The sequence below is a fragment of the Monodelphis domestica genome, chromosome 7, assembly GCF_027887165.1.
Source record: "Monodelphis domestica isolate mMonDom1 chromosome 7, mMonDom1.pri, whole genome shotgun sequence".
NCBI lineage: Eukaryota > Metazoa > Chordata > Mammalia > Didelphimorphia > Didelphidae > Monodelphis > Monodelphis domestica.
In genome coordinates this window covers 171,644,427-171,656,446 of record NC_077233.1, presented here as the reverse complement: position 1 = coordinate 171,656,446, position 12,020 = coordinate 171,644,427, and the positions used below count along the sequence as shown (strand labels likewise).

Below are 12,020 nucleotides of genomic sequence, written 5' to 3'. Positions count from 1 at the left end.
GTCATGCAGAGATTTAGGGTGGGACATCAGAGCTTCATGAAAAGAAGAAAATCGAGGCATCTCCTTTGGGCAAACGGTTGTATTCCTGACATATCTCATAGGTTTACTTGGAAGATCAAAGGAGATTATGCATGAAAAGCATTTTATGAGCCATAAAATGCTATTTAAATTCCTATTTGAATTTTAAATGAGAGGATCTGACTTAGAATCCCAGTTCTACCACTTACAACCCACATAACCTTAGACAAGTCACTTTACTTTCCTGGGCACCAGTGGCATCTGTGAAATATTGGGTCTGGATAATTCCTAAGCTCTAAATCATTCTATCATCCCTATGAGCACTTAGCTCCTTTTTAACTATAGTTCCCACTCCGAAAGATCATTCTGAAACATCAGTCACCAAAAGCTTATCAGGCAGCTTTCCCAAACTTCCCATCTACCCACTCAACAAGCAGCATTACCCTGTACAGAGAGCTACACATCTCTAATTTCTAACAGCTTCCAAAACAGTTGTCATTGTTTCCCCCCAGACAATGTAATCTCTTTGAGAGTGAAGACTGTCATTTTTATCTTTGTTTCCTAGCTCGATGCTGGGTATTTAGTACACACAAATAAAAGAGGAACTGTGGTGTGGTTAGCGTGTTAGCCTCTGAACCTCAAAGATCTAAGATCAAGTCTCATCTCTGCTACATACTTGCCATATGACCCTAGGCAAATTGTTTAATCTCTCAGCTCCTATACAGCTTTCTAAAACTACAAGTTTCAGCACTAGAATGTCAATCTACATTATTTACAAGGGATTTGCTTGTCCAGAAGTTCTTTATTCCAATGAAATCACAGGACAGGGTTTCATCTTGAGAATATAGTGGATGGACAGTGTCAGAAAGACATAGATTCAAATCCTGGTGAGGAAATTTCCCTCCACCAATTCAGCTCATGCTCTACTTAATCTAAAGAGTTGTTTGAGGCACAGAAAGGTAAAATGACTTGCCAAGAATCACAAAGTTACATGTGGATAAGTTACGGGACTTGAACCCAGGTCTTCCTGACAATAAGACCAATTCTTTATCAAATTCACCATGCTTTCTCTTAAAAGATATGATGATGGATCATCAAATCCATCTTTTGTCGTTGTTTTTGTTGTCGTTCAGTTCTTTTAGTCAGGTCCTATTCTTATGACTATGTGAGTTTTTCTTGGCAAAGATACTGGAATGGCTTGCCATTTCCTTCTGTGGCTCTTTTTTTTTTAAAGTTTATCTTTCCCCAGTAATACTTTATTGTTTTTTCCCAATTATATGTAGAAAATATTTTTAGTATTTCTTTTCTGGCATTTTGCCACCCAAATTCTCTCCCTCCGTCTCTCTTCTTCCCCCCTCCAAGCCAGTAAATAATCTGACATTATACATATGGTATCATGCAATACATATTTCCTTTCTCAGCATGTCATGAAAAAGGACACATCATACACACAAGAAAAAGCTCACAAAGAAAATAAAATGAACAATTATGTGCTTTGATCTACATTCACATCTATCAGTTCTTTCTATGAAATGGATAGCATTTTTCATCATGAGTCAGTCCCTTGGAGTTGTCTTAGATCCTTGCATTGTCTAGCTCATTTTTACATATGAGTAAAATGAGGTAAACAGAGTTGAGTGACTTAACTCTGGGTCACACAGCTAGTAAGTGTCCAAGGTCAGATTTGAACTCATGAAGATGAGACTTCCTGATTCCAAGCCCAGTGTTCTATCCATTGTGCCATGTAGCGATCCTTTTTTTTTTTAACAAGGAAGGAAATTGAGTCCCAAAGAAGGGAAAGGAATTCCCCCCAAGTTCAGTTACTAGACAAACAGTCCTGACTCCTGGTCTAATACTCTGGTACACTAGGATGAAGAGGTAACAGTCACAAAACCAAGGTTACAAATCCTTGGCTATGCCTAGACTGCCACCAAGATTCTCCTATGAACTGGGTATGAGACTTCCAACCCAGACAAAAAGGCAGGATAAAATACAACACCATAGAACAATTCCAGTCTGATTATATGTCCCGGAACTCATAGGAGTTTCCATTGCAGGGATGGCAGATTAAACTGCACATCAGAGATAAAGTGCTGATAAGTTAGTCTTCTGCCAATAAACTCTTTAGCTGCATTCCATTGTGCTGATACACAAATAAGCAGTCCTGTAGGGCTTAGTCTTTCATGCTGTGGTTACAAATTCTGCTGGGAAGAAGCACCTTATCCACTCAAGGGAGAAAAACTTTCCAGGGAATGACATGTTTTGGAAGGAGACTTTTATAATAATTCTAGTGACCTTCATCTGAGACTCCATTCCCCTTTTGTGCCACTGAAAAGAGTGAGTTGTAACTCAGTTTGCCTCAGAGATATTTATCCATTCTCTGATTTGGAAAAAAAAATTAAGTTAGCAGGGCTTGGTGGCCCTTGCCTATAATTCCTGTAAACAGGGAGATGAGTGGGTTCCTTATGTTGGAGATTTCTGAGCTCCTGCAAGCCTAAAGTTCATCAGATTTTTGAATTGTCTAGCACCAATATGGTGAACCTTTGAGAGTGGAGAGCCACCATGCTGCCCTAGGAAGTGAATCAACCCAGATAAGATACAACAAGTCAAAGCTTCTGAGCCAACAAGCAGTGAGAAGTGACCACTGTTCTTATGGTCTGAGTGAGATAGGGAGACTCAGCCAATAAACAGACAAATAAATGAATGGGTAGATAAATGGATAGATAGAAAGATAAATAAATCGATAAATGTATAGATGAATGGGTGAAAGAAAATTAATGAATGGATGGATAGGCAAGATAAGTAAATAAAGAGGTCACAAAAATGCCTTTTTACTGATATTCAAGATTATTTTTTTTTATCAAAACTACATAGTGGAATTTCCCATCATCAGTCCATGAGCCTACAAAATGTTGGAGTTTTTACAGAGGATAGAAAGAATCAGGATTCATAAAAACTGCCAGAGGCCAAAGAATAATCAGCTGGCATCCTCTAGTACCAGGCTTTGGGTAGATTCCTAGACCAATCTGACAACATCTTATCCTTGGCTTCTCTTCTCTGAAATGCATTTACTGCTGTCATTGCACACACTGGAAAGTGAGAACGGGCAGTCTTTTATCCTTCGTGATCCCAAAGCCCTAGATAAACTAGACATGGAAACCATATGTTGACATTTCTAAGGTCATCACTTTGAGTGTCTTCCATGGCAACTTACAAGAACTATGGCATGCCTCATTAGGTCTTGTCTCTGATGTGGGCGAACCAGATGGTAGAATGGTTGATCAACCTTCATAATCAACAATCATCACAGTGGTTAAATGAACCATGAAGATGTCCACAATCAATAGATTGGTCATGCCCTGAAGATATATTAATCTCACACATGTACACATAGGGCTCAGGAGTATAATGCAGCTCCCTAGACTAATCACGCTGTGTAGATTGGACCCAGTGAATCATTGGCCAAGCAAATGCTTAATATACCTTAACTCAAGATAAGAATCCTGAGTATGGATAACTCTTGCAGTTGGTAATCAGCTGAAATCTATTACAACATACCTATACAGCACCATTTAAAATTCCAGATTGCTAAAGTTAAAAAGGAAGCTGTAGACAAACTAATCCAACTCTTTCATTTTATTTTTATTTATTTATTTTAACTTTATTTAATTAGTCAATTTAGAACATTATTTCTTGGTTACAAGAATCATATTTTATCCTTTTCTTCCCCTTGGCCCCCTCCCATAGCCAACGCACAATTCCACTGGGTTTTACATATGTCCTTGATCAAAATCTATTTCCATATTGTTGATATTTGCACTAGAGTGATCATTTAGAGTCTACATCCCCAATCATATCCCCATCGATCCATGTGATCAAGCAGTTGGTTTTTTTTTTCTGTGTTTCTACTCCCACAGTTCTTCCTCTGAATGTGGATAGTATCCTTTCTCATAAGTCCCTCCGAATTGTCCTAGATCATTTCATTGCTACTAATAGAGAAGTCCATTACATTCCATTGTACCACAGTGTATCAATCTCTGTGAACAATGTTTTCCTGGTTCTGCTCCTCTCACACTGCATCACTTCCTGGAGGTTGTTTCAGTTCACATTGAATTCCTCCAGTTCATTATTCCTTTTAGCACAATAATATTCCATCACCAAAATATACCACAATTTGTTCAGCCATTCCCCGATTGAAGGGCATCCCCTCGTTTTCCAATTTTTTGCCACCACAAAGGGCACAGCTATGAATATTCTTGTACAAGTCTTTTTCATTATTATCTCTTTGGGGTACAAGCCCAGCAGTGCTATGGCTGGATCAAAGGGCAAACAGTCTTTTAGTGCCCTTTGGGCAGAGTTCCAAATTGACTTCCATAATGGTTGGATCAATTCACAACCCCACTAGCAGTGTATTAGTTTCCCAATTTTGCCACATCCCCTCCAGCATTCATTACTTTCCATAGCTGTCACGTTAGCCAATCTGCTAGGTGTGAGGTGATACCTCAGAGTTGTTTTGATTCGCATCTCTCTAATTATAAGAGATGTAGAGCACTTTTTCATGTGCTTATTAATAGTTTTGATTTCTTAATCTGAAAATTGCCTATTCATATCCCTTGTCCATTCATCAATTGGGGAATCAACCCCTTCATTTTAGAGAAGAGGAAACTGAGGCTAATGGGGAAAGAAATTCTTTTCAGAACACATAGCTACTGGCAGGTACTAACTCTGGCTCATGTAAAGATTAAAATTATTATACAATATTTAAATATTATATTTTACAAAGTTTTATTAATATTAACTAAAGCAAAAGAACTGTCTGAATTCAGCCCAGTCCCAGGTCAAAGAGAGAGCATGGCAGGAGCATACATCCACTTAAATACCAATAACGTGATCTCACCAATACGGAGACACTGGAGAGATTATAGGGAATTTGGGGAAATACTAAGGACTTCTGGGGAATGACATCAAAGGTTCAAAAATCTCCATTTATACACCCCCACTCACACTGACTTCAAGAGAAAAACTTTTATTCATTTGATAAGTATTGGCAAATACCTATTCTGTGGTAGACACTATATTATGTTGGGAATACAGAAACAAAAGAAATGGATTAGACTCCATCAAAGAGCATAGATTCTATTGTTGGAAAAATATGTACATGCATATATATACATATATATACAAGCATTCACAAAATAAATGCAATAAAGCACCCCTTCATCTATGGTCACCCTTCTCATATGGAGAAGCAGAAGCAGAAGCAGGAGAAAAAGGAGATAGTCACAGGAAGTCACAGGAAGCTGGTGGAGGAAACAAGATAGAACAGTGGGGTGATAGAGTCTGAGTTCTAGAAGGAAAAGGCATTGTGATAGAGGAATGATCCAGAGACATTGAGGGACAGAGTTTGGAGGACATGGTGAGGTTCGCATCCACAGCAAGGGATGGTGAAGGAGGTTTGGAATCTTGAGGGAAGAGGAGATTCCAGGAGGAGACAGTTGATCTCTCTCTTGCTGGAGAAGCCAAGGGTGACAGGCTGATCAGAGATTGCTCTCCTGAGCCATACAAAATCCCTCATTGATCCTAATCACTATCCCCCCCCCCCAAGACACCAAGAGTTGTGGCAAAACCTGAGAAGAAGAAGAACAGCATGGAAGATCTCACACAGCTCCTATGACACCCTGAGTCTCAACATTGACTCTGCTGTACTAAGACCAGGGGGTCACCAAACCCTGAGCCTCTTAGAGACCAGGCTTACAAGCCTGGGTCTCTCAACTTTGGGGGGAGGGAGAAAGATATTTTAGACCTCTTTCCTATGAGCTCCAACCTGCAGACATCTTGTTATCTTACCCCTAGCCACCATTTGTTAGAATAAAGTGTCAGTTATCTTAAATTGACTTCCTTGTCATATTGAACGGGGAGAGAGCTGATTTCTCTCTCTTTCCTCAAGGGAAGAGGTTCACCCATTAATCAGTTATTAGATTAATGTTATTAGAGTTATTAGAGGGGAGAAAAGGCAGGGTTAGTGGAGAGACATATTTGAAGACTGAAGGGGGGAATCCATCTCAACCTCCTTCTACTTTCTGGGATCATCTACTCTTTCTCCATTATACCCAAACCAGCCCTCTAAAACAGTATACATACATATATATATATATATATATATATATATATATATATATATATATATATCACCAAGAGGTCATCATTGAGCCCAACTGGAAAACTCTCGAGTTTTAGAAATAGTTAGGTACTGCACACATGAGGATCTCCATTCCCCACTGGTATGTATCTTACAAATCGCTTGAATGGATTATCATCCTTCCATCTCATCCCATAATATAATGTTCTTTCTCCATCTATTGTCTCTAGTTATGGTGAATGGAGCCAGTGCCACAGGGGAAGAGGCATGATTAGAGGTAGAGAACCAATCCTTCTGTACCCATTTATCTGAGCTCTTTTTCTTAGTAAATTTCTTGACCCCCACAAAGGATGTTGAATGATTATTACAATCAGGAAATATTTCAATTCACTTTGACCTGATTTCTTTTAGGCACCCAGGTCAATGGACCTATGGACCTTTCTCCCCAGCACAGAATTGCTGCTTTTCCATATCAGAAGGGTGGCCTCAGGCAAAAGGATGCTATATTTTTGTGAATATTTTGTGAATTTTGTGAATATTTGTATTTATATGTATATGTGTACATGCATTTTTTCCTACATTAGAATCTATTTTCATAATCATTTCAATTCTTTTTTTCAAAAAATAAAATGAAATTTTATACTCTGGAAACTGAAGGACAGTGAGGACATAGAGACAATGTTGGGTGGTAGAACCTATGTCCAACTATTAATCTTCTTCTTCCTACTGAACCTTGCAGCTGAAATTAATACATGAATTTACAGCCACAGAGTAAGCTATGATAAATAACCCCAGAAGGGTTTTGATTATTTACATTTTTATGGAATCTGGCCTGATCAAATAGAGAGAACTCACCAGGCACTTGGAGAATTATGTCTCGTTCAAAAATGATTTAATAGCAATGGAAAATAAAGCCGTCTGTGGGTACTTGTAGAGCAGGCTTGTAATGCCACCAGATGAGCAATATACAAATAGTACAAAATGAATCCAGCACAGCAAACATTCACAGAGACTGAGAAAAAGCAATAAATGCAAGTTAAAGGAAAACTCAAACTACTTGTTAGGACTTTGAGTTTATTTTGGTTGCAAGTCAGTTTTAATTATTCAATATGGCAGAGTATAGTCAACCTAAAATCAGGAAGAAATGGATTCAGATTCTACCTCTGGCATTCACTAGCTATATGACTGTGGGCAAGTCATTTAACCTGTCAAAGTCTCTGTTTCATGAGGTGTTATAATACCTAGGATACCTAACCCATACTGGTCAGTTTGAGGCTCAAATCAATTAGTTCACACAATAATAAGGTAAAAAAATGTTTTAAGGTACAGTAGAAGGTATTTAATATAGTCACTTCATTTTACAAATGAGGAAACTGAGGTCCAAGAAGGTAAAAAGAGATTTGATCAAGGTCTCACAGTAAGTGGTAAAGCCAAGATGGGAACCCTGGTCCTTTCACTCCAGTCCCAAAGCCTTTCAACTACACTATCCTAAGATGAGATGATATATTTAAATAATTTTGCAAACTTTAAAAAGACTTCTTTAAATTCCAGTTGTTATTAGCATTATCTCATAAACAATAGCTTGTTGGCATCACAGTCCAATAACAGTGGTTTGGATTTCAGGACTGATTTTTTCAACCTCTACCTCTTATTTTAGAATTTTAGAACTTGTCAGTTCCAAAACAGAAGAGTGGGAAGGGCTAGGCAATTGGGATTAAGTAATTTGCCCAGACTCACACAGCCAGGATGTGTCTGAGGCCAGATATGAGCCCAGGACCTCCCATTTCCAGGCCTGGCTCTCTCCACTGAGCCACCCAGCTGCCCCTCAGCTTTGACTTTAAGATATTTATTGCTCATTAGATGATAGAGCAGCACAAGAATAATTCAAAGTGAATTTTCATTTTTCACATTTATTACTAGCCTACAATATGTCTGACTACAAACTTTTATTCCTAGGTCTGACTATTTCCTTAAAGACTAAAAGAGAAGAGCCCAGGTCTTGTTCTTTGTATCCATCACGGCATCTAATACAAGGTAGGTTCTTCAATTTAGTGCATTGAATATATGGTTTCAAGTTCTTAAAAGATAAAAGTGGACATGTTTTTATTCATGTTTCTGTAATAAAGCATTTTGGAGATAGACTTAAATTCACCTTAATCATTGGCTTGCCTACATGTCTTACCTTTATAGGACATTTGACAATTTATTCCGAATCAAGCAATATTATACCCAGGGAAACCTCTTTCAAAAAAATAGATAATTTAAGTCAAACCAGTGATTGATTCCTACAAGGTACAGACTTCATGTTGATTTCCTTCTCATTTAACTTCAGCTTAGTGGTTCAGGAAACCGTAATTTGCATCAACATGAAATGTATATTTTATCTAATTTGGTCTCAGGCTAAAACAGAACTTCATTTTTCTAGACCACCGTCTTTGAGGCAGAGGGTTATTGTTCATGCCACCAAAGATGAGACGTAGTATGAACTATAGACTCCTGCCCCTCCCTTTTAACACTTCTGGTATTCAGTTTAAGGGCAGTTAGGTGGTGAAGCAGATAGTCTGATGAGTCTGGAGTCAGGAAATCTAAGTTCAAATCCAGCTTCAGACACTTATTAGCTGTGCAACTCTGGGCAAGTCATTTAACCTTGTTTGCCTCAGTTTCCTTACCTGTAAAATAAGCTAAAGAAGAAAATACAAACCACTCCAGTATCTTTGCCAAGAAAACCCAAAATGGGGTCATAAAGAGTAGAACACAGCTGAACAACATTCAACTTAAAGTCAGGATGCTCAGCTCAACTATTCTAACAGATCTGAAATCTCAGCCACATGGATTGCTCTCTAATGGTGCTCATTTTAACCCATCCATGCCTTCCTGCTTGGTACAAATTTTGTCCTTGTCCTCCCACAAACTTGTTACATCAGGTTTACCTAATGTGCTTTCCTCAATTTCTTTTGACATTGGAATTAAAACTCATAAATCTTTATTATATAAAATATTTTAAATGGACAAATGTAGGGTATAGGGTATAAGTTAGTCTTAGAGTCAGAAAGACTTGAATCCAAATTCTACCCCTATCATATGCTTTCTTGCATGACCACAGACAAAATAGTTAACCTCCTAGTGATCTAGGCAATTCACTAAGTCTTAGAGACTTAAGAATATACACAAAGGCTAAGAGTCTAAGATTAGTTGTTATGGATGAGTTGCTAATCTAAATCAGTAGAAAGAGTGTTCACACAAGGATTTTTCCATACTGAACCAACCATAGGTCAAAACCAATTATATACATAAGGGTGTATAAACAACATGGCAAATTATGGGTCAAAACAAAATACATATGAACATGTTTGTATATATAAAGGTACCCATAACGTTTTATACATACACACATATATATTTTGTTTGTCCTTTGTTTCAAAGAGGACCAATGACACAAGGGGGTGACATCTTGATTTGCACATCAATTACAGTTGCACAAAGTCATCAACTTCCTCTCTCTTCCAGAGTCCTCAAAGTGCAGTGGCAAGATAAAAGTCAAGATGACTGGCAATGGCCTGGGATGCAGTGGATGACCCTGGCATCTTTAGTGTCTGACCAAGCTCTAGGCACTGCACAGCACCTGTTTCAGCTGCCTTCATGGTCATTGGAATGAATTTTTCTCACCTGCCTAATTCTCCAGAGATGTCTTCACTTGCTTGGGGTAGACATCCCCTAACTCACCAATGGAGCTGAGACCTGTTGGTTATCCTCAACCTGTTAAGATGGTTTTACTGGGGTATGGCCACTCTGCATGTGGCTTCTTTGAGCCAGCAATGAGAACTGGGTAAAAGGTAGACATCGAAGGTGGATGGATGGGCAGCCCTGAAAGGGGTTCACACCGAAGAGCTAGTCCTCCCAGAACACTCCCAAAATGAGTAAGGAATAAAAACCGATAGTCCCCATGCTACCTTGGTATCACATATAATGTTCAGAGACATAGAAAAAGAGCTTTAAGCACACTGAGTGGAACCCTGTGGAAAATTTATGGGAAGCAGGAATGGGAGTCACATAGAAGGAGATTATGAATGAATTACAATGTACATCACTGGAATAAGTAACTATCGTGGCGTGCTCACAGACCCATAGAAAAGTTGATTAGGAAAAGAGAATCAAATGCATACAGCAGAATAGCGTTCCATAAAACAAAGAATGCACCTTGCAGGGGGAAGGAATACATTATTTAAGTAAAATACCTGGAAAACTGTAGAGTAATAATAAAACTTAGTATTTATAGAAAGCCTACTATGTGCCAGGCACTGTGTGCTTTAACAAAAACTGGCTTGTTTGATGCTCACGACAGCCCTGGGAGATAGGTACTATAACTATCCCCATTTTACAGATGAGAAAGCAGGCAAAGGTTGTGACCCCAAGGTCACATAGCTAGGAAGGACCCAAGGCCATACTTGAACTCAGGTTTACCTGACTCCATGCCAAATACTCTACCTACTGACTCACCTAGCAGTTGAAAACAGCACAGTAGTTTGGTGGCATTGGGCCTGATACTATAAATTCCAAAAAGATTTTTAAAATCTAAATACAATCATATCATAAATAATTTAGAAAAGAACAGAAAGTTCTATCTTCAAACCTAGATAAAAGAAAATGTCTTAATTACCAATAATATAAAGGAAATAAAACCCAGATATCCACAATCCATAAAGAATGGCCATGAATTTACAAAGGCTAAGAGCCAGTTTTAGATAAATATGTTCCAAAGATATGAACAAACACTTCTCAAAAACAAGAAAGACAAAATATAACTACTTGAAAGGTCACTAAAGTTAATAATAATTAGAAAAATGCAATTTAAAATGAGTCTGAGCTACAGACCAAAATTAGAAGAAGAAAAAAACAAACCTGGTAAAAGTTGAAGATAAGTCAATGATGGTAATATATGTAAAATATAGGGAAACTGGCCATAATTCTTTGACAAGCATAGTCCTACCAGTAACATGACAAAAGGTACAAAAATGCTTATAGCTTCTGATCAGCATTCTAATTTTTTAATTTATATTCTATATATTTGGAGACAGTCTGGGTTTCAATGTTCTATATCAACTCTAGGATAATGTATAAATCCTTCTGTTTAACATTTAAGGCCCTTCACAGTTTAGCTCCAACCTCTCTTTCCAGACTGACTTTACTTTCCATCATGTGCTCTGCATTTACAATATTCTATCTCATGAAATCATAATATTATAGATTTAAAACTGGAAGAAACTTTGGGAGACATTTAGTGCTCCTTCTGGGTCAGCAAGATGGTGCATTGGATAGAGTGCTGGACCTGATGTCAGGAAGATTCTTCTTCCTGAGTTCAAATCTGGCCTTGGAAACTTAGTGGCTATATGACCCAGGACAAGTCACTCAGCTCTATTAGCCTCAGTTTCTTTATGGACAAAATGAGCTGGTGAAGGAAATGGCAAATACTCCAGTATTTTTATCAAGAAAATCCCAAATGGGATCACAAAGAGTCAGACATGACTGAAACAACTGAATTCAAAAGAGATCCCTTTGCATGTTCCTACATTTATTTCTCAGGTCTGAATGGCTCCCTCTCCTTACCTATGCCCTTTTGGAATTCTTGCCTTCAGCTGTGATTGACAGAGAGAGAGAGAGAGAGAGAGAGAGAGAGAGAGAGAGAGAGAGAGAGAGAGAGAGAGAGAGAAAGATAGATAGATGGATGGATGGATGGATGGATGGATGGATGGATGATCAGATAGATGATAGATAGATAGATAGATAGATAGATAGATAGATAGATAGAAAGATGGATGGATGGATGGATGGATGGATAGATGATAGATAGATAGATAGATAGATA

General features: G+C 38.2%; 1 long non-coding RNA gene across 1 annotated transcript; it reads left to right on the top strand.

Annotated features, from left to right (window-relative positions):
• Positions 1-6,205: 6,205 nt before the first annotated feature.
• LOC103100682 (uncharacterized) lies at positions 6,206-11,155 on the top strand. The gene is made up of 4 exons (XR_470142.2): positions 6,206-6,299; positions 6,388-6,434; positions 8,114-8,191; positions 9,665-11,155. It is a non-coding gene; the product is annotated as an uncharacterized LOC103100682 (long non-coding RNA).
• The last annotated feature ends 865 nt before the right edge of the window (positions 11,156-12,020 follow it).